Raw genomic sequence first — 19,887 nt, 5'->3', positions numbered from 1 at the left:
CCAACCAAAGGAACCTGGAACCAGTTTAGTATTTTGCATATTTGATCGTCTAATTGTAAGCCTGGGAGATGCTCTCTCAATGCGGGTAAGTTTCAGGGCAATGATTTACATTCATTCATTGATTTTCATCTTATGAAAGCCTCTCAGATGACCATCTCCACGGCAAAATAAAAGCTCGTCAAACTTTGGCCAAGAAAGCCAGTGTGGACACCACAGGTGTATTTTTACGTGTTGTAGGCTTAATTGCACTGTTCAGTTCACTGTCAACGATGATGAAGCGGCGCAGAGAAAACACGCTCTCTCAACCTTGAGCCAAATTTCACCCAGACAGGTTTTTGGACGCCCCCCACCCCACCCCGTCAGCTGTGAGTCCACAGCCTCCCTCCTGCTGCTCTCCCACAACGCGCCGCGGAAGTTTTTTCTGAGCGCTTCACGTTATTCCAACTGTGGCTCCCTGAGACGCAAATATCTGCTGAAGCGCTCGGTCCGCCGGAGGTGAGCCTCGGCGTGCGGTGTGTGGCGCTGAAGGGAGCGAGCGGAGCCACCTTAAAGGAGCGCAGCCCGCTGATGTCAGACACTCAGACTCCGCCGCCGGTTCAGCGCTGCGCTGCTCCGCCGTTTCAAATCTTCATCCGCGCCGCTGCTCTCCTCACTTTTCTTCAGCTCGTGTCTCGACTGCGTCCACGGGAGTAGCTTATTTCAGCCTCTTCGCCGACACGTTCAGCTGAGCGGTGTCAGTCCCACCTGAGCCAAATCCGAGGAAGGTAAGCTTGTTCAAGACTGCTTCTCTTTCTAAGTGTTGACAGCGGGAAATGTGTTGATTGAAGCCGGTTAACCTCACATCCAGGGCGCACACACAGACAGAGAAACATGGTGTGACAGTGTGCCAGGCTTCTTGAAGCGCCTCTGGGTCACTCCTGTGCATGCTAAGGTAGATGTAGGCTGTTGTGCTGCAGTTGGGATACTGAGCATCGTCCTGGTCACAGTTTGGCAGCTGGATCTTTTTCTTCACTCGGACGAAATCCGTGTGATGAATGAGGTTTGTCTGATTGTGGCCGGTGGAGCTGTCGGAACGAAAGCTTCTCATCTGGACGTGTTGGCAACAATTTGGGAAAAGCCTCGTGTTGTGTTTGCGTTACAGTTCTTTTGGTCGTTATTCTGAACGGCACGCAGCGCGCAGACCACAGGTTTTCATTCACAAATTGCGGATGAGAGGAAGTAAAATTCAGCGACACTGTTTTAAGTGTGCGCTTGTTTTGGGGCTCAGAGAACAAGAAACAAAAGATATTTTTTATAAGACACCGCCACATCTTTCTACGCAAGTTCCCTGCAAGTCTGGCTTCCTGCAGAAAAAGGAGCATTTTTAGGGCTCTTCTGCCTCACCAGTTTGCATGGGTGGAGACTGACGTGTGATGGTGTTGAGCCGGATTTAAACTCATGGGTGTCGCGAGTAATTATGGTTACAATTACACGGTGTGCATCTTAAGCCCCAAGACTGTCTTTTAGGGCCCCAGGACGCAGCACAGTATGGGATGGTTTAGGTAAATATTTTGGAGGGAGGAGTAATCCTGCCTCTGTGGACCTGACAGCAGTGGTAGCCTGTTTAAATCCAAATCTTGGCTAAATGGCATCCCCATTAACTAAAAAAAAAAAAAAAAAAGATCTGAACCTGCGCCCAGTCCCTGTCTGCCTGATTGGCAAGTGTTAAGGCCATGCAGACAACATCTGAATTAAAGTTTGTTTTCAGATATTATTTGATTGCGTCATATGTTTGAGAGATTACCTACAGTCCAAGTATGTGGACATCCCTCATGCTGTGGTCACACAAAGTACCCACTGGCTTTTTCATGGATCTACACAAAGCCTAGCAGAGTATTTGAGCTATGACAAATGTATTTATCTAAATATATTAACATGTCAGTTGCACATTTGTCAGTGCTTTTGTGTCCAAATATTGACTGTATGCTCTTTTTGAGGAATCAGTCCAAAGCCCCAAATACCCTTCAGAAAAATGAATCATCTTGGTTTAGAACATGAAAAGTCAGGCAAAATCCGTCTGGTTTTGTATTCTTTCATCTTTGATCACACAGCCTGGTAATTCTTGGTGTTCATGGCTCCGTCCAGGATGAAATTGGAGGTCTCTGGAAGCTTTAAATAGCTTATTTTGGTGAAAAGGAAAAAGAGCTGCGAAACGTTTCCTTCCCAAAGGGGACACCCTGCCTCATAGAGGAATCTCTCTGAAAATGACTGTTATGTTGTCATTCTACGGGACCTCTCAGCATTATCAATCTGCGTTCATTTAGAATGGCTTCAAGTCATTTTCATGGACGCTGATCTTTCCGAACCTACATCGAAAGATCATTTTCCTCAGAATGCAAAGGGTTTTCTTTAGGCAGTCCAATTTGATATGGGACAATAGGATTGCACGTCCTTTCATCTCAAAGACTGCTGCAAAACATCTGCAAATGTGCAACACAAGAGGACTAATTGTGCACATTGTGGGTTTAATAATGGCTAACAATGAGCAGCATATGATGTGATGATCACAGCGTCTCGCATATGATCTGTTGCTCTATGTCACAGATTTGGCAACTGAGGGAAACTGTGTGGCTTAAGGTTTCACACAGTAGTGAAATATAATAGTTAAAGACGCTAAAAGGATTACGAGATGTTCTATTGTCACTGCCTCTCTCCATCTACATGCCTTCTGGACATGTTTTATGTTATGCATTTTCAACACTCTGCCTCCAGCTGTGTTTTGGAGAATGTAGATTAAATCGTACAGCATCATCCCATTTTACTGTCCTTTATTTATCCTTAAGATGATGGTGCCACTGTCACGTGTAGCGGATAATGTTAAGGCAACCTTTTTCGTCTGAGGCACTGTAGCCCCACGGCCCTGTCAGAAGAATAAATTGCCTCCTCATTGACACCAACCGTCATGCTCCAAATGTGTTCATTTCCATTCATTTCAAACTGGATGTCATTTTACAGTGTTAATTATATAAAAGTCACTATTGTTACAATATTTTCACTCAGTTGTATTTCAGTGCTTTGGTCGAGTTGGTCGAGTTTGTGCACGTTTGGAGTGGCTGCTGGACATTTAAACCAATCTCAACCACGTTTAGCTCTGTGACTCAACCATTTATCCAACACCTTGAACAAAGTAGATTTCAACCATCAGTCAGTTATGTTCGTATCATATGTGTCAGTTTTAGCTATTGATTTCATTACTTTAAGCTAGGCATTTCAGCCGTTTATCCATTACTTTTATCCATTGCATTTAAGTTAGCCAAGTACTTCAGCTGAGCTATTTCAGCCATTCATTCATTGTTTTTAGCTATTTTAACCGTTTCAAGTACTTTTAGCCATGTCAGCCATTTATCTATTATCTTTAGCTAATTATTTAATCCCTTTGTCCATTAATTAGCTTGTTAATTAAGCCATTTAGCCAATTCACCAAACTATTTGAGTTCTTTCTTCATTACTTTTAGCTGTCTCTTTCAGCCATTCATTCAAGGCTTTTCGCTCACTGAAGACTTCTCTGCTTCCTGACAAACACTCTGTGGAAACATGTGACATTCAGGTGTTGTGCTGACTCAGCGTCAGTAGAAATTCGTATTTTCTATTTAAAAAAAAAATGAGTCGAGGTACAATACCATTAGAACTGCAGAAGTACCCCTGGAATAGGTCTAGGCAGTGAGACTTAACCCTGGTTGGGAGTCTCTGTGAAGGCATTCGTATTTTCCTGGACCCTCAGTGTTCAGAGTGTGAAAGGTTAATCCTTCATACGAAGAACTTCAAGGCGCTGAGCTGGTTTCATTCATGGTTTGTTTTCATCACCTCTGATGAATTCTAAACATGTATTTTGGGATTGCATTATTTATACTGTTATGTGGGGAGCAAGCTGTGTTAAAGATTGTCTCGGGCATGTTTTTCTTTTCCCCCTTTTTTAATTCAGGAGAGTGATCTGAAAATGTCATCCTCTGTTAAAGTCTGCCCCGGGTCTTCAGTAACTCTAGCGGAGCGTTAAGAATTAGCAACCTACCGACTGCTGTAGTGACATTACATATTCTCACTGAGAAGATTTTTTTCTTTATTTACATTGAAGAGGTGATTGGTGGTCAGATGAGTTCATGAACACTGTGGTCATGAATAATTAGCCGTGTCTGGTGTTTTCTTGCTACACAGAGCAAAGCGTTGGTGAGCTTTCAGGTTGTGACCTCGTGGAGTCAAACTGGTCAAACTGCCAATGTGATTTAATCACAGCTGACCCCAGGTTTGACCTTAATGATATTGCCTTGCTCTCCTTTTGGGCAGTTAAAACTCCATATTGCCTTGTGTTGCTACACTGGATATTTGTAGTGAAACAGCTTTTGGGGCTCAACTGTGTATTTAAAGCATAGTTTCGTTTGGTGATATTTGTCCATTCTGCAGCTCTTCTTTACATAAGTATAATTAGCAATAAGGTACCATATTCCCACTTGAGTCTGCACACAGTTAGCATAGCTGAATATATCTGGGCTCATTTTCCTCCCTTCAGAAGAGGCCATTTGTTGCTACTCACTCTAGCATAGTATGAAAAACAGCTTCCAGTAAACTGTGAAATGCTTGATAATCCACTCAGTTTGTATCCCGTGAAGTGTTAATTAGCTTCAGTAAAGTTTTTGCTGTTTTGTTACTTCATTTTGCATCCGTTTGATGTTTTAATTTCTAACCATGCATGCAGAAAGCAGAGAACATGTCAGACTGTCTGATTGGATCAATAAAACACTGTCTGTGACAATATAAGAGGGAGGCACACCAAATGAAGTGCTGGTATCCTTTGTGGTTGAATTGCAGTAATGCTTGGCTGGCTGGTAATCAGTGTGCGTCTGTCTGAGAGCAATTTCTCAAAAAAACTTGCCACATTACAAACTTAATGTTCACATCCATGTTTTCTTATTTGGGCCATCTTTGTTGGTTGATAGCTCAGTTAAAGAATCAGTCTGGTGATTTTCTGTACTTTTCTTATTGCCAACAAATCTTGTGAAAAGACCGAAGGCAAGAAGGAATTGATCCTGCAAACACGTGTTGTCTGTGTATCCAAAGTTTTAGGTTTTAAAAATCATCACAAGTAGCTAAATAATTAAGAAATGTAATTAGATATGGGACCGCAAAATCACACAATACCATTCTCTTTTGAAAAGTAATCAGTCTTGACTGAACTCCATCAATAAACAGATGAGAGCAGTTGCCCTGGCCCTGTATATAACCTCTTTTAACATTACTGACCACAGACCAGCTGTGTCTGCTGCATCCACAATTCCTGTCCAACAAAAGTGCCACTGGTCACAACCAAGCACCTTAGGCCCTGCTGGAATAAAAATATCTCAGTGCCCTGTCAAGTGGCTGTCCCTCCTGAGACCCAGATGGACGGATAGTTGTTGTACACCTTGGAGCATCATCATCCCGAGCTCTGTGGCCGTAGGACAGCTGTGCTCAGTCAAGCAGGCTGCAACAGTCCCATCATCTCCCTGCACCTCTCCATCATCCCCAACCTATGCTGAGAGATGGCAAAGGGGACAAATGGGGGAAGAATGGGGATAGAAAAGCAATTTACTAACTCCATAAATTCCTGTGCCCGCGGTACCTATCCTTGGTCATGGAGACTGCAAGCTATTATTTAGAATCTGGTAACCGATGCTTTCCTATTAACATTAAATGGGTTGGTGTCTGTGGGTTGTCTCCCACGACACGTTTATGCTGGTTATTTACTGCCCGGCGCTGCAGGCCTTGCTCTCGGAGCTGCACTGAGGGCCGGCTCACAGTTTGGCCCCATGTGGCAAGTCATCCTTAATATGGCAGGATGGGCGGGGGAGAGGAACAGCGACTGCTTGCTTAATTTACAGTCTGTAACTAAGGGCAGAGGGAATAACTATTGAATGGGTTGCTGTGAATTTTTGTACATACAGTCATTGGATGAACCCTACTGACATTTCCAGTTAGTGCCACCAGCGGGTCAAAGTTGTCACTAGTAATGAGGGTGCCGGCTCTTTTAAGTAACCCAGATTGTTTTGTGCACCTGCAACTAGTGAACCAACTCATGAATGACTCTTTTGGTTCTGTCTGTTGACTCAGAGAGCTCCAAAAACCCGATATCAAAGTCTGGCTCAGTCGGTCTTTGGCTCTTCAGCTCAGTGAGTCCAGAATGAACAAGTTAACATCCAAATTGGAGTGACTCTCTGAGTGACATAACCTGGCTCTTATGCACAACTAGGCATGCACCATTCAGAAGCATGGGGTTGCTCCCTTCTCTGTGTCAAAATTAGGGACACCTTGCCACCGGGCCCATGCCTGGGGGTCCTCCCACGATTTTGAGTGTCAGACACTCTTATGTTCTGCAAAATTTTCATGCACTGATTTGTGCTTTTTATGCGTCGATTTCCAAGTCCTCTGCTACTCTCAACATGAATTTAAATGAAATACGGAGTCAATCACAGTATTTGTCAGTGTTATAAAATAAATCTTATTTTAACCTTTAGCCAAAAACCTCTTAAAGGATGGGGTGGCCTAGCCTTGGGCAGAATAATGTCCACCAATGTTCAATTGGTTAGTATTTTTTTTTCTTACAGCATATAATGTCGGCATAATAAAATAAATCTAATATAACCTTCAGTCCAGTGATGCAGTGGACTAAAGATTTATTTCTACCAAGTGGATTAGTTGTTAAATTCCTCTCTCACACAAGCTTGCATGTGCACAGTAAGCTTACATGCTTACATCCTCACTGAACTTGTACATTGTGGAGAATTGCAGGGTGTAGCTAAGTGTCACACGATGACTCTAAACACTGAATGATCTAATAACAACAACAGCACACATTAGCCAACAACAATTTCCTGTATCTGCCTCTGTTGAAATCTGGGGTATCATGAATCATCTGATTCCACTCTGTGTCCTCTGCTCTCGCTGTGGCTGCTTGGACGCGCCAGTCCCCTGCTGAGTGCTGCTATCCTGTGAGATGCATGTTAGCATTGTCATTGTGAGTATGTGAGCATGGTGACATTAACATTTAGCTCAAAGGACAGCTGTGCCTACAGCAAGTACAGCCTTACAGAGCCGCTAGCATGGCTGTAGACTCTTAGTCTTGTTTAACATTTTCCTGGTGAGGAGAAGATGAAAAGTCCACAGTGTAAAAGAGATCATACATTTGCCCAGTATTACTCTCAGGCGGCAGTGCGGTGGTGTTATTTCTTAATCCTGTCATCCTCTGCACCAGAGATGCTGGCTGTGGTTGTTTTTCCTTTTATCTGCGTATGTCAGCATGTGGGACAGGGGTTTGACTAAATATCCACCGCCTGAACATTCCTGCTTTTATGCTGAATAACACCAAATTTCCCCTCCTGACAGCAGCATCTCACAACAGATGAATGTTTAAGCATGTGACAATTAGTCAATGACAAATGATTTATGGCTCTTTTAAAGATGAAATCCATCACGTCTATAAACCTTGTTTCTGTTTGTCGGCCTGTACAGAGTTCCCTGACACCTCTGCGCTGCTTTAAAAAGTCTGTTCTGGCTCGAGATAAGAGCGTATCATTTAAATGCAAAGCTACATCTAATCTAATCAAGCGGACTCTCATATATACAACTTTTCAGGATGGATCTTGAGCCTGTGGAAGACACTCTGGTCAATAACATTACATCAGCAGGCATTACATTACAGGCGCTCCACTCTAATTGGAGTTAATGGCTCCTGCACTGAACACTACATACTTCTTGTGGCTGCTGCTGCGTTTGTATCCCGGGCTGAAGCTGAGCATCCAAACTGTTGAATAACTTAACTGCTTCTACACTGTTTTATCGCACAAGTGCATGGATCGATCCCATGTGTCAGTTCTGGGCAGAGTAACGCAGCTCTCCACCGGTCTCGCTTCATCTTCTGAACATGTGCTAACATGTGCTCCAATTAAAGCTGACACGTTCTGATGTTCTGATCAGCGAGGTGTCATGTCTGCCGGTCTGACCTCGGGTGGGCTCGGCCTTTCCTCTACTGCTCGGTTACTCAACTCCACCGTTGTTTTATCTTGGTTTGCTTCTGGAAATTCATGGAGCATGTTGTTGATATTCTGCAGCGGATATGCGTCAGGGCTCTGGCCCACACCTCAGACAGAGCACAGACCTTTTGTCTGTTTTTTTTTATCTTTAATTTTAAGATTGAGGAGATAGGGTGGGCTTATTAAGATAATTGCAGTGACTCTCCTGGTTTCATATCATTGTACAGACATAATGGAGTATTCATACCATGTACAAGATGATGAACTCATTAGAAACAACTGCCGGTCTTACCCCTCCCCAGTCTAACCTTCAGGCTGTGAAAGAGAAAAAAACTGCTTGAGCTCATTTTCTTCTTTAAAGCAGGTATTATATCTGTCTTTGAATTAAACATTTTCTGTCTATTGTTCTCTGGTAGATGATGTTTAATGTCATAGTCTGAATGGTGTAAGGAGTAAAAATGTGTAAATGAGATCATAATCTGCGTAAGTGGCAAATATGCTAAAACACACATTTGGCATTTGCTTTTCTTTCTTTTGCCTATTTTTGAGTTTGTGTGATCTGAATTAACTTTCAACATTCCTGGTGGGAGGATGCTTGTAGGTCTACTTTGGCTTTTTTTCCCCCCTCCCCTGTGTTTCAAGCTGGGTGTTATTTTCGCAGCTTTGGCCATTATTCCCATTGGTTATAATAACATTTTACTCACCTGCACCATTGCACACTGCAGAGATGGCACAAGCTTTAACCCTGTCATTTCAACAGCAAAATAATTTCCCTAGTGCCGTAATTGTCTCTGTGTGTAATTTTCAGTTTTTATATATTTCCCATTTGTGTCGGCTGGGCCATGTTTCATGTTCCTCACAGTGTGCAGTGGCTGCAGAAGATTTCTTTTCTCTGCTCTTGATTTTGGCTCTTTGTCTGCACTCAAGTTCAATAACTATGGGAGGCCGTCAAAGAGAAATGACTCACAAACATCCACGTATTGCATTGTGGAAAGAATAGGCATCATCCTCATGAGTGTAATAGTCAGTACTCAGTATGCTCAAACACCAGTTTTCTTTTTGGAGTTGTGCATGTTTTATTGATATAAGCCCAATTCTGCTGAGTAACACATAAATAAAACAGAATGTGATCATTTGCTAATCCTTTTTAACACATGCCCAGTTGAAAACAGCACAAAAACAATATATTTAATGTTTGACCTCATCAGCTTCAGTGATTTTTGTAAATATCTCCTTATTCTGAATTTGATGCAACACGTTTCACACAAGTCGGGAGAGGAGCAACAAAAGCTCTCAAAGGTTTATTAAAAAGGAACTTAACACCAGACTGAAACTGAATGTAATCATTGCTGATTGTGGTCTGAAGTGGACTCAACTGAACCTGAAGCCACACCCAGTAGTGATGTCACAGTGTACTGACACACCCTGGAGTTAAACCACAGGAGCTCATCAAAAAATCATTTACAGCTGGTCTTTAAGTTGTGTTTTAAACAGACAACGACTGACAAACTGTTGACGCTGATTCAGTGTAAAACCTCTATGAGGCTCGTGTTGTTTGCTGAAATGACGGCATTGTAAAGAAATTAGATAATTCTCTGACATTTCTGCAGCTGAGCGTGTTTAATAACAGGTTGTTACACATAATCAGAGTAAAGGTCAAAGCTCTGAAAATACAATCTGTTGATGCTGCTGAACTACTGCGAAAAATAGAATATTTGCTGAACAGGTTGAGACCTGTTACAGATGTTTCTCCTTCGTTTTCTTGTCGGTTTCAGTCTCACCGGCAGACAACGTGCTGTAAACCTTCTGTGCTCAGTCTTTATTTATTATCTCATTTTAATAAAATCACTTGTGATTATTTGAACACATTTCCATTCATCCATCCATTTTCTATACCGCCTATCCCTTTCGGGGTTGCGGGGGGGCTGGAGCCTATCCCAGCTTCAGCGGGCGAGAGGCGGGGTACACCCTGAACCGACCCTGACTGTCTAAAAGAAGACATATTACTCAATTTAAAATGTAGACTTTAATACAAATGCAGTGAATTCGGTAAGAGCTGAGGTACAGAAAAACATTTCAGCCTTCAAGCGCTTTGACAGAGCTGCCCCACACAGTCATGCTGAGCTCATGACCTCATATTGTACAGTATTTAAAAGATAATGAAGCTGAACTGCTTTATCGTGATGAAATCACTTGAAAATCACAGTTGATTCTCTGACCTTCTGTTTCACCTTGAAAGCAATTGCTCTTTGCCAAACGTATGATTACATGATTAGTTATATGTATTGTGTATCTCCAGATTCCTCTCCATTTAAAAGTTTTCTGTCAGAAGCTGCAGATGAAGATTAGAGTGTGCCCAGCTTGCGGGTTCAGAAGCCTCTGCCCTGATATTGTCTCACAACGCCAATGAAATGTGGTTTCCTCTTAAAATGAACCAGAAAAGAACCTAATGACTGTCTACATTATTCACAGTCCAGAGACTTGTGTGGCTCCTCCTGTTGAAGCTTAATTGAGCACCACGGGAATGCTTCTCTTTACTGAGTGATGAAATAGGAATTTGACTTCCCCTCAGACAATAAAGCACTGGGTGTCTCTGTCCCATTCAAGCAGAAAAAATATTAGAATTTTGCATGCGTGCGCGTGTGCTCCAAGCACAAACTGGCCGGGTCGATACAGCTCTGAGATCATTTCTCAAAGCTGCATATTTCCCATCTACAAGGCTAACAGCAGTCTCTTAGGTTTTATGATTTATCAAACAGAAAAGGTCACTACGGCAGGCGGCAATTAATTCTGTCTGCTTTTATTTGGTGCTGCTCTGGATGCTCGCTCCATTAGTGACATATGTCATTACATGGGTTGTCTTCAGGATGGGAGTGCAGGGAGGGCGGTGTTTATGTGAAATCATGCAGCTCTATACCAGACTCTGTTCAATGTTTAATCGTTTGAAGCAGTGTTGAGTAATGATGTATATTTGACTCCAACCTTTTATGTATTGAATTTGCAAACAAATAGTAGATAAGAAGTGGATTGTGGAAATTCAGCTCAGTTACAGATGAAAGGAAAAAAAGGAAGGAGAATGATGGGAGGAAACAAAAACATAATACTCAAAGAGGAACCAATGAGAAATAAGATGAAACACCTGCAGCCATGTCTGTGAGGCTGTATGTCAGCACAGTGGTAGTTAAGCTAATTGCTAACATATGCTATCATGCGCGCGATGAGAATTCTGATCTTTAGCTGTTATAATGTTTACCATCTCACGATAGCAGTTTAGTGTATTTGTCAACCAGCACAAAACATTACTTACTGTAAGTGGTAACATTTGATATCCAAAAGGTCAGAGGTCAGCTTCACTGTGACATCATAATGTTCTGCTAAAACACTTTTCTGGCCCTTATTCAACACCATAAATCAGAACTGACCGGCAGATTGTGACCATATTTCACATTTGTTCAGGTACTGAACTTGGCCGTCCACCTTGAAACTGTGCCGATTGCAGAGATCTTCTTTGCTGCCGGGTTGAAGATGTGTGTGAAGCATCAACATTTTAAGATTTGTAGCTCCTCTGCAGCTCCATCCATATTTGAAGCGTTGCAGTCCAACTCAAGCTCATAGGTTTTCCTGGTATTGGGCTTCAGATTGTTGTTGCACCATGTGATGAAGCTCTCTATCAGTCCTCTCAGTGAAGACAGCATGTCACTGGACATTATTCACTGGAATCATTCATGTAATTATAGTGCTAACTTCCATCTCACCAAAAAATACACCTAATATCTTTCTTTTTGAATTCCTTCAAAGTATTCACTATATATATTGTATGAGTCTGGACAGACATGCAACTTGTTACAAACTTCACTGTGTGACAGAGGTATACAACCACGAGGTGGTTATTCTAGTTTTCAGAGTAAGTTAACTTATTATTTTCTGTTTTTTGTTGTTTATTTTAGCGTTTCAGTTGAAATAGTATTTTTTATTTAGAGAAAAAGCTATGCTAGAGATGATGTGAGGTAGGAAGTGAGTCATTAGAGACATGACAGCAGTTACAGTATCCTTTCAGCACACCACAGTACAGGCAATGAGTCCAATCACCAATGCCAGTAGGACTCCTCTGGGCGCCATGAATGTCTCGACAAAACTTCATAGCATAGCTGACATATTTCAGTCTGGACCAAAGTGTGGCACCAACCTCATTGTCATCCTCAAAGCCACTAGCATGGCCACAAACTGTAGTTCTATGCTGGGTATAAAAACTAAATGCATACGCTATATGCATTTCTGATTAACGTACATAAAAGCAAAAATTCAAATATGTTAAATAAAAACAGAATATAATAAGTCAGGGGCGGCAAGAATGATGTTTTTTATGCAGATGGTTTTTGTATTTAAAGAATCTCTTGACTTGAATAAATGTTCAAACTCAAAAGTCAAGTAAATTAACTGCGTGTTGCGGATTCCCTCGCAGCCACCAACTTCTTCTTCTTCTGCTTCCTTTCATTTTACTAGTTCTGTTTTCCGATGAAAAAGACTTTCCATCGTAGATTAGGCACCTTGCCTTAGGCAGTGTTTATTTTTGGGATGTTTGTGCTGTAGAAATAGCTTGCATGATGAAAAATCTTAAGTTATTTCAATATGTTTCATAAAGCTAGGTTATAATCCCTCCTAATTAATACCCAAATCGTTTTCTGTGCCTTGTGGCTGTGTTTTGAACATAAGTAGTCTTGCTTTTGCAGTTAAAGCTTCTCATCAATCTGTCTTGTGAGCTGATAGCCGCCTCACTTAGTTCCTATGGAAACTGCAGTGTTCAGAGTTCAAACTTATTGCTATGCAGACCAGTCCAATAGTTGGTGAAATGTTAGAAGACAGCTGGACTCTTTGCCCTGGTAGACAGTGTTTCTTCACGTTAAATCCCGCTTTTTGACATAGGGCAGCAGGTCACTGAAGTGAAGGCTACTTCGGCTTCCTCAGCTTCCCGGGCTTCTTATCCAATGATCCAAAAGCTGTGGAATAAACCTGGACTTAACTAAAATGATTCAGATGTTTGATTATTTTACTGGCTTGACCTTTCAGATTCTCTCCAATCACACTGACCTTTCCATGTGCCAGTAGATGTTGCTGTAAGCCTTCCTTGTTAACATATTAAATCCTGGCATACACTCCAGATATGCTTGTTCGCGTTGGCAAATTTGCACCAAAGATTCTTTTGTGAGTATGTCGATGAGATCATCCTGCTATTTCACAAGGTTGCTCATACAAAGCTCTACCTTCTTTTCCAGATTGAGGGAGTATTCTGGCTGTTTTTTTGTGCACAACGCCTCGGCGGCTGTGTCAGAACCAGTGCAAGATGTATAGTATGTGAGGAAATACTGATGGTGCCTGGTCTTTATTTTTAGAGTCAATCTCCTGTTGGTGCTCTGTCTTAGTGAGGAGGTAGTGAGTCATGTTAAAACCATTGAATGTGAACTGCCAAACCCCCATGGTGCGATAGGAACATCGCATCTCCCAACTATTTTGCTCGGTGGTATTTAAACCTCTCTTTTCTCCACACGATGCAATATGTTGTTTTGATCGGTGTACATCCAGCTGGCCAATTCTGTGGCGCCTTTGATTTATGTTGTTTTTCCGTGGCGTGACTCTGGGTAAGGACTGCATTATTTGGCTTCATTTGACTTTCTGCATCACAAATTAGTTGGAGCAGGATGCTCGCTAAACACATACACCCACTCATTCATCAAGCTTTGCCATCTTATTTCTCATGTTGAGGCATATTTGCTGTTCACCAGCCAAGAGGCTGACAACATGGACATAATACTAATGTATTTGATTACATTTATGCCATGTGAATTTAACAAACTTGTTGTTTTCTTCAATGGGTTTATAGCTCTGGACTCAGCCAACACGTATAACAAACAATTGTCAGAGTGTCCGAATACATATAAATACATTCTCCTTTCCAATCACTCCAATCATTGGTCATTTTGTCTTTATTCCTACCTAGTAGAGCAGGGTTTTAAAAGTCTGACACCAGACTGCCCTTCTGTCACAGGAAATATAATGTTGCCATGGATTCATTAGGTTAGCTTTGGGCTATGACTATCACTGTTTCTCTTGCCTTTATTTGTTTCTATTTTGACAAATTGCTGCCACTAAGATTATGCTGAATTAGCTACTAACAGATCATCACTGCAATGCTTCCATGCATGTACAGACAACCGTAACTGGATTGCTTTGACACTGAAGGATGATTCTCAGGCAAGTTGTGGAATTATAAGAGTGCCTTTTTCTCTGATTTCTTGGTGGATTTATAGACGTTAATGAGAGTAAGTACGAACATGGTGATGAGATGATGATCTCCTCAGGAATTGTATCGCACTGTAATCAGTGAAAATACCTAAAAATATGTGTATTATGCCCGTGGACACATTTGACTGAGCTATGACTCCGAGAAGGAGTATGATATTTGTGGTAATCAAGCACGAAGGCTTTTGAGGTACCTTAATTGCCTCTGTGAGCTGTTTTTCACATCCACTGCTGCTGCTGACCAGCCTAAACATCAAGCCAAATCAGGACCAAACGACACTAACTAACTAACTAACTAACTAACTAACTAACTAACTAACTAACTAACTAACTAACTAACTAACTAACAGCCAAGACCAGCATGAGCCTGTTAAAGTGAAAATTGTCAACTTTCTGTGGAGGTCAGTGCTAACCTCTTTCATAAAATAGTTCCTTTATTGTAAGTACTTAAAGAGATTTTCATATTCGTGACCATATTTCACTCAAGCCCTGAAGGCTCATGAAATTGACAAGTTATAAGTTATAAAAGCAAACTATATCTCACATATTAAAAATACATTCAGTATCGTTGACTCTGAGGCTGTTGAAGCTGTCAGTGGAGTGAAGACAGCTTCACTGGAGGTAAATTTTATATGTTAAATTAAATATATAAACTTCAACTCCACAAGGACTGCTTTTAGTCAGACTGGAGTGACTTACTTATTAATCTGAGCTGCTTAAGCAATAATTTGTCACTGCTGATTGAAATTACATGCAGCAGTTGGAAAACACTTCACGGTAGCTCATTCTGTGGTAATTACGCAGCCACCACAGTGAGCAGGCCTCCAGTGGCAACGATGTGCTAGTTTTTAGGTCTTGGCCGGGTTAAACTTCTAGATGAAACACATTAACAATAAACCATCATTTCAAACAGCCCATAAGGGTTTAGTTTTTTGAGGGAAGGGTGTCTCTGAGCAGATATGCAACCATATTCATTATGATTCACATGTGTACACAGTCACATACACCTTCAGGCTATTTAGAATTTACAGTTCACCAGACAGATCTTTATACTTTAATACTTAAACTTTCGAGGAATAGTTCAACATTTCTGAAATGAGCTTATTCGCATTCGGCCGGAGAGTTCGATGAGAAGATCGACACCACTCTCATGTGTTTCTTTTTAGTGTGAAGATGGTGTCAGGAGATGGTTAGCTTAGCTTAGCATAAAGACAACCAGTGACTGGGTTTACCCCTGCTTCCAGTCTTTATGCTAAGATAAGAGATAACACACTTTAAAGCCCCCTTAGTGCATTTCTAAGCAGTGTATGAACATTAACACTCAGTTTTGTAGTTGTAGTCACTTGTAAACACTGAATATTTCCATAGAGCTGCTTACAACTGCATAACAGTGTGTTATAAACATGTATTAAATGTCTGTGTACTGCTTCCCTAATGAGGGAAAGTGTTACCAGCTAAGAGGATCACCTCAGTGTGCCAGCTTAATCCTTAATACTGCTCAGCTAGCTCTTCTAAGTGCATTTAGAAAATATTGAAGAAGAAGAAGAAGAAGAAGAAGAAGAAGAAGACATACTTTATTAATCACCACACAACATGCACATGCTGTGCTTTTTGGTGAAATTGTTCCTCCGCATTTGTCCCATCCTGGTAAGTACCTCCTCCATGACAGACCAGGAGTGGTGGGCTGCCAGCCAACAGCGGTGCCCAGGGACCCAGTTCCTTTTTGTCACCATTCGGTCAGGTGGTGATCTTCTTGCATGTTTTAGTGGGGTTTTTTTGTGGAGGATACCCCAGGTGAACAAGGGGAGAACATGCAAACTCCACACAGAAAGGCCCCTTTCCTCGAGCAGCAGGCACCAAAGGCATGGTGGAGGACACGCCCCCCAGCGCCCACAGCACTACTATTCCTTAACAGCTACATCAAACAAGAACAAAGCCAGTGCAGTAGAAGTTGTGTCCAAACCAGGTCCAAAAATCTTTGTCCTGAGCAGGTTAAACTACAGGCTCTCACACAACTGCAGCTCGTTGCTCAAATCTGAACATAATGACGTGCTCGTCACTCCGATCCTCAGACCTCTGCACTTGACTCCAGTCTGTCAGAGAATCAATTTGAAAACACTGCTTCTCTTTTATAAGCCACTAATGGTTTAGGTCAGGAATACATCTCTGATCTTCTGTTGCAATAACAACAAATATCAGCCCACAGCAGTCGATTGACACTGGTGTAATAATTGTTCTCACAATTGAATACAGACGAGATGAAGCTGCTTTTTGCTAAAATCATCCACAAATCTGGACCAGACTTCCAGAGGATGTGAGCCTCGCCTCAGCTTTAATTACTTAGCCTTTTGCCATTGCTTTTAATTAAACTCTTGTCTGTTTTTAGATCTTCACTATAAATGTTGTTTTCTATCTCTTCTTATGCTACTACTTTCTTGATTTCTTTGCTTTTTTTCCTCCTGCCTTTTAATTTTCATGTTATTTATTATGTTCTTTTTGTCACCGACTCTTATTAAAAGAACTGTGAATTATGAAATGTGCTGTACAAGTAATGTTGCCTTGCCTCGCCTTGTGAGAGGAACTTGAGGTGCCAGTCGCCCCTAATTGGGTCAAAGAGGACCTTCCTGCTGTGAGGTGGCAGTGCTTACACGCTGCGTGCAGATACTGGTTAACAGAAAGTATTCAAGGTCTCAACTCTATGTCTAATGGATTGAAAGAACTAAGTGAATGCTTCAACGGCTAATTTGTCCTTAGATCTCGGTCTATATGCAAATTAGCCTGACAAGTAAAAGACATTAACTGTAGATTGCTGCACAGATCAATCACAGATGTTTAATCAGCTGAGTACTGTGCAGGGCCGCAGATAGATGGATAGATGACAGAGTGAAGCAGGTGCGGCGCTAGAAAGACACTGACCTCAATAGCAGCTGACTGTTTATCTAAAGCTGTCATGACTTCCATTATTCTGAATGCCAGCCTCGTCTTTGCTGCGTACTCCAGAGCGTACTGATTGCGTCTTGCATAGATACAGCTTTAACGTCAAAACTTATCTCTGGAATTCAGACTGGCAGTCCTTATCCCTGTGCTCTTTCATGCTCTTATTCAAAACCCAAGAGATTTGGCAAGGTTTGATTCGCTCTTGCTCTTTGATATGGTCCCGAGAGGAAATTCAAAGAAACAGGCAAGCGTCTTTTTGTTTTATCATTTTGAGTAAGAGTTAGTTTGTGCCCGAGCGTGCATCATTTATAGAAAGGAAGGGGAAGCAGAGGAAAGAAAAGACAGAGGGACAATCCAGGAATTACACAGCCCCAGAGATCACTAAGTGTTGGTTTCTGCATGTGGGACTGTGGGCATCAAGTCTGGTTAGATTCAAATCCAACTGCCAGCTCGTGTATGCGGCTGTTTTCATGGTGATGCGAGGAAGCTCATCTGCATCACGCGGGAGCCTCGGGCTATTCAGGTGAAGGATAAAGTTTTAAAATGAGGACGTCCAGGAGAGGTGGAGGTAAAACGAGTCGCAGTGCAAAAGATACACACATATAAACTTTTAATTACATTTGGATTACTTCTACACTTCAGAGAACATACTATAGCTGAAAAACACAATTCCAATTTCCAGTCTATTATTTGTATATTTGGAGCCATATTTCACAGTCTGGTGGATGGATGATGTTCTGGAGGAGAATGCAGCAAGCAGAGAGGAGAGTTGTTTGTATATATTCACCTACCAGGAATTTGGAAGAGTAAATATTACTGAAGTGTACACAGTCAACCATCCGATGAGCACCTTGAACGCTCAATTTGACTCTGATTCTGAGATAGAATCTCTGCAATCTGAACCCCAGATGAGGGAGTTGTTGTTTGATTTGTGCATTAGTCATGTATTGATCATGGAGAGGTCAAGCAGAGCATGTTACCACAGCACTTTAGAGGGGCGTAGTTATCTACGTGATCCCTATGCAGCTTGACAGATGTGGAGCAGCTTTGCAGTGGCAAAAAGATGCAGTCTCAAGATCATGTTACGCTGATGCAGACCTGATACAGACCTCGTCACATCAACTCAAGGCAAATACTTACATGAGGGCAATTAATATTCATACATCAGTTATTTTCTTTCACATTTGTTCATACTTTAGATGCACTCGTAGGGATTTTGTTTTCGCTCTGACAACTTGACATTGTCTTTTTCTTTTGATCAGTGTAGAAATGTAATGCTGCTGCCGTGCTCCCGTGTTGTAAAGAGGCAAATGAGATACTTTTTATAGACTCTATCAACCACAAAGTCAAACATTTCAAAGAAAGAACACTGTAGAAAAATAATAAATGTACGCATAAAATGAAAAAGGTTAAACTATGTTAATTACAAAGTACACAGCTCTCCTCCAACAGTCGAATATACCTGACTGTTCAGCCTTTCTTAGGAAGCCTGTGCTGGACTGTAGCCAAGAGACCAACTTCAGATACAGGAAGAACAATGGATTATCAAGAGGTCATGAAAAATTGCTCATCCCAAAAATATTTTGTAGATTCACAGCTCCCCCCCAAAATACCCAAAGCAATCCGTGGGATGTGCTGTGGGAGTATTAAAGTCAATTCATGGTTTCTGTATCCGCATGGCTGTGAAGGACCACGTCTGAAAAAAATCCCCCCGCATGAACCTCAGCATGGACAGTACGCCAATGTTGTTTAACGTGAACACTGAACTCCAACGAGGGCGGTCCTCGTGCCCCCTCCTGTTTGTGATATTCATGGATGGAATATCAAAGTATAGCTGCTTGCAGATGATATTGCCCTTTTGATTCTCTCTGACCATGACCTCTGATGTCCACTGGAGTGGTTTGCAGCTGAGGATAATGAGGGTCAGCATCACGGAGTCAGAAACCATAATTCTTTCCTAGATAAAATGAGGCTTTCCAAACTGTGGCTGGTCTTACTATTTTAATGGTATTCTGTGGAGATTAGAGATTTAAGAAGTCATTGCTGCTTTCTAATTAGTACTGAAGTGATTCAGGTCCTGATATAGAGATGCCCCTGGCTGTCTCACTTTTGCTGGTGTTTCAAGCACGCTGACTGGGAGGAGACTCCGGGGCAGACCCAGGATATGCTGGAGGGACCACAGTAACTGCTTCAAGGTGTCCCAGGTGGAGCCAAGTGATGCCCTGTGGTGGCAACCCCACCTCTGGCCACCACACACAGCTCATATGTCACGTCGCAGAACCTCTTATCAACTGCCACAGCTGTACTGGGGATGCTTTTCAGCAGTGCACCAATCTGGTTACACTGCGCCTCCTGAACCCACTGTGTGTTCAGCTCACTCACTCCTGGACCCCTGCTGCTTCGCACAGCACAATTAGTTTTCCATGAAACGAGAAAGCGTCCTCACTGTGTCTATTGCTTCTCTTAACATTTTTCCTGTGATCGTTAAAACTGATACGCCTTCAAAACATGCCTAAAAGTAGCCATGTCTTGTTGCGTAGGAGCATCTTCCGCTCAAAACAATAGCAATCAGCGTTAATGACAGTGACAAATTGATTGCATCTCTCCTGGCTGC

At 42.0% G+C, this 19,887-nt stretch overlaps 1 protein-coding gene across 2 annotated transcripts in view; it reads left to right on the top strand.

Annotated features, from left to right (window-relative positions):
• The first annotated feature begins 358 nt into the window (after positions 1-358).
• The window catches only part of drp2 (dystrophin related protein 2), a 156,951-nt gene continuing 137,422 nt past the window's right edge, over positions 359-19,887 (top strand). The window contains exon 1 of one of the 2 annotated variants that reach the window (XM_070961965.1): positions 359-764. The gene's annotated coding sequence lies outside the window, so the exon portion shown is untranslated. The remainder of the gene's footprint in view (positions 765-19,887) is intronic. The other variant, XM_070961967.1, reaches the window with a different exon arrangement.

This window comes from Chaetodon trifascialis, chromosome 5, assembly GCF_039877785.1.
Source record: "Chaetodon trifascialis isolate fChaTrf1 chromosome 5, fChaTrf1.hap1, whole genome shotgun sequence".
In the NCBI taxonomy this organism is placed as follows: domain Eukaryota; kingdom Metazoa; phylum Chordata; class Actinopteri; order Chaetodontiformes; family Chaetodontidae; genus Chaetodon; species Chaetodon trifascialis.
This window is presented reverse-complemented; position numbering and strand designations above follow the sequence as displayed.